The following is a 3,893-nucleotide window of genomic DNA, read 5'->3' on the forward strand; positions in this document are numbered from 1 at the left end:
GTCAGCTACTTGATTCTCTGACCCTTTCCTGTCTTTTATCTCAATATCAAACTCCTAAAGGAGTAACACCCATCTGATTAATCTTGGTTTAGAATCCTGTTTGGTTAGAAGATACTTCAAAGTAGCATGATCAGTATAAATAATAACCTTAGAACCAAGTAAATAGGACCTAAACTTATCAACAGCATATACAACAGCTAATAATTCCTTTTCTATAATTATGTAATGCTTTTGGGCATCATTCAGCACACGACTAGCATAATAAATGACATGTACAAGCTTACCATGCCTCTGTCCTAAAACAGCTCCTATAGCAAAGTCACTAGCATCACACATTAATTCAAATGGTAGTTCCCAGTCAGGGGGAGCTATAATGGGAGCAGAGGTAAGGTTTGCTTTTAGAGTTTCAAAAGCATGCAAACAATCAGAGTCAGAGACAAAAGGAACATCAGCAACCAACAGGTTGCTTAGAGGTTTAGCAATTTTAGAAAAATCTTTTATAAATCTTCTATAAAATCCTGCATGACCCAAGAAACTCCTGACTGCCTTAACATTAGTTGGTGGTGGTAATTTTTCAATTACCTCTACCTTTGCTCTATCAACCTCTATTCCCTTACTTGAAATCCGGTGTCCAAGGACAATACCTTCTGTAACCATAAAATGACATTTTTCCCAATTTAAAACAAGGTTTGATTCTTGACACCGTTTCAAGACAAGAGATAAATGCTTAAGGCAGGATTCAAAAGAATTACCAAAAACATAGAAGTCATCCATAAATACCTCAATAAACTTTTCAACCATATCAGAAAAAATTGAACGCATACACCTCTGAAAAGTTGCTGGAGCATTACAGAGTCCAAATGGCATTCTCCTATAGGCAAATACTCCAAAGGGGCATGTGAATGTTGTCTTCTCTTGATCTTGAGGGTCCACTGCAATTTGATTATATCCAGAATATCCATCTAGAAAACAGTAAAATGCATGACCAGCTAACCTCTCAAGCATTTGATCAATGAAAGGCAAGGGAAAGTGATCCTTCCTTGTAGCAGTGTTGAGCCTTCTGTAGTCTATACACATTCTCCAGCCTGTGACTGTTCTTGTAGGAATAAGCTCATTCTTTTCATTCTTGATCACTGTCATCCCTCCTTTCTTTGGAACTACCTGCACAGGACTTACCCAAGGACTGTCAGAAATAGGGTAAATGATACCTGCTTCCCATAATTTTATTACCTCTTTTTGGACCACCTCTTTCATGGTTGGATTAAGTCTCCTTTGTGGTTGCACAACTGGTTTGGCATCATCTTCAAGGAGGATCTTGTGCATACACTTGGTTGGACTAATCCCCTTTAAATCACTAATGGTCCACCCAAGAGCAGTTTTATGGCTTCTGAGCACTGCAATGAGCACCTCTTCTTCTTCAGGCTTTAGGAAAGAGCTAATAATCATTGGATTTGAGTCATTATCACCCAAGAACACATATTTCAAGGAAGGAGGTAAGGATTTGAGCTCAAGCTTGGGGACTTCTTTCTCCTTTATTGGCGTGTTCATCAGCTCCTTTTGGGGTGGTGAATCATCGACTTCCACTAATTCATATTCGGAAATAGGATCCAGGATGTCATCAAGTACCTCAGCCTGCAGTACCTCTTGAACAAGTGGTTCAATAACATCTATTTTCATACACCCTTCAGAATCATTAGGGTGCTTGAGAGCGTCAAAGACATGAAGGACCACCTGTTCTTCATTGACCCTCAGGGTTAATTCACCATTTTCCACATCAATCAGAGCTCTACCTGTAGCTAAAAAAGGTCTACCAAGTATAATAGAGGATTTTACCTCCTCTTCCATGTCTAATATAACAAAATCAACAGGAAAAATGAATGGTCCTACTTTAACAAGTAAATCCTCAACAACACCAACAGGTAATTTAATAGAAAGATCAGCAAGTTGGAGTGAGATACGAGTGGGTTTTACCTCCTCAATTTGGAGCTTTTTCATTACTGAAAGTGGCATTAAATTGATGCTAGCTCCAAGGTCACATAAGGCTTTTTGAATGGTGACATTACCAATGGTGCAAGGAATTGCAAAGCTCCCTGGATCTGGCATCTTCTCAGGAAGGTTGTGTTGAATAATAGCACTGCATTCCTTGGTTAATACCAGCGTCTCTTGTTCCTTCCAATTCCTCTTGCGGGTCAACAGTTCTTTCATAAATTTAGCATAGAGAGGCATTTGCTCAAGAGCCTCTGCGAAAGGAATGTTGATCTGCAGCTTTTTGAAAACATCTAAAAATTTAGAAAACTGTTTTTCTTTAGAAGCCTTCTGAAGTCTCTGAGGGTATGGCATTTTTGGCTTGTATTCAGGAGCCTTTGGCAGTGTAGGATATATGTCTAGAGAGTCAGGGAACGGGTTGTCTGCACGCTTTGGAGGGGCGTGCTCTACTTCTTCTTTCTTCTCCTCTGGAGCTTCTTTTTCCTCTAACTCTTCATTGACCTTGGTCTCAAAGCCAGCTACTCTACCACTTCTCAGCTGCATAACCTTGCAGTCTTCTCTTGGGTTTACTACTGTATCACCTGGAAATGTGCTTGCAGAGTTCTCAGGCAATTGCTTGCTTATTTGGCCTATTTGCATTTCCAGGTTTCTAATGGAGGCTCTAGTTTCCTTTGTGAGATTTATAAGTGAGGCTCTGGTTTCCTGCATAAAGCTTGACAATATTGCTTCCAAATTATTGTTTTGTTGGGGCTGAGAAGTTGCTTGTTGAGATGACTGACATTGGCTGTTATTGTAATTGTTCTGTTGGATGCCGCCCTGAGAATTATTGTTGAAATTCTGAGGTCTCTGTGGCTGGTCTCTCCACCTAAAATTTGGGTGACTTCTCCACCCCGGATTGTATGTCTTAGAATATGGATCATTATTGGGATTTCTAGGACCACTCCCCATGTAATTGACCTGTTCAGAAGAGGGTTGAGCATAATCATAATTATCATTCTGTACAAAATTACCTGTCATGTCATAAGAGATCTCTTGAGGTGGATTTTGGGTGTTGATAGCTGAGACTTGCATGCCACCCATCTGTTGAGTAAGTAGACTCATTTGCTGAGATATAAGCTTGTTTTGAGCAAGAAGAGCATTAAGAGCTTCTACTTCCATGATGCCCTTTTTCTGGGAGGTCTCAGAGTTCACAGGATTCCTGTTAGATGAATATAAGTATTGGTTGCTGGCAACCAATTCAATAAGCTCAATTGTCTCCTCTGGTGTCTTTTTCTTGTGCAATGAACCTCCTGCGGAATTATCTAAGCACATCTTGGACATATCACCCAAACCTTCATAGAAGATATCCAGTTTGGTCCATTGGGAGAACATATCTGGAGGGCATTGCCTAGTTAGTAGCTTGAATCTCTCCCATGCTTCATACAGAGTTTCACCATCTTTCTGCCTGAAGGTCTGAACCTCCATCCTAAGCTTAGTCAGCTTCTTTGGTGGAAAAAAATTTAGCCAGAAACTCCGTAACCACCTTGTTCCAAGTATCCAAGCTCTCCTTGGGTTGGGAATCTAGCCATAGTCTTGCTCCATCCCTCAGAGCAAACGGGAAGAGCATGAGTTTATACACATCTGGGTTCACTCCGTTTGTCTTCACAGTATCACAAATCTGCAGAAAATTTGAAATGAATTGATTTGGGTCTTCGTGGGGAAGACCATGATATTGACAGTTTTGTTGCACCAGAGTGACCAGTTGAGGCTTCAACTCAAAGTTGTTTGCAGTAATAGGAGGCACCACGATGCTTTTTCCATAAAGATCTGCAGTTGGAGAAGAGTAAGAGCCGAGCACTCTCCGTTGTTGCTCATCCCCAATTGGATTTTCCACATTGACATTAACAGCGTTATTATTTGCCATAGTG

General features: G+C 40.5%; 1 non-coding gene across 1 annotated transcript; it reads left to right on the forward strand.

Moving 5' to 3' along the window:
• Window positions 1-3,352: 3,352 nt before the first annotated feature.
• LOC140177396 (small nucleolar RNA R71) lies at window positions 3,353-3,459 on the forward strand. The gene has a single exon (XR_011869245.1). It is a non-coding gene; the product is annotated as a small nucleolar RNA R71 (small nucleolar RNA).
• The last annotated feature ends 434 nt before the right edge of the window (window positions 3,460-3,893 follow it).

The sequence above is a fragment of the Arachis hypogaea genome, chromosome 12 (genome assembly GCF_003086295.3).
Source record: "Arachis hypogaea cultivar Tifrunner chromosome 12, arahy.Tifrunner.gnm2.J5K5, whole genome shotgun sequence".
Classification (NCBI taxonomy): domain Eukaryota; kingdom Viridiplantae; phylum Streptophyta; class Magnoliopsida; order Fabales; family Fabaceae; genus Arachis; species Arachis hypogaea.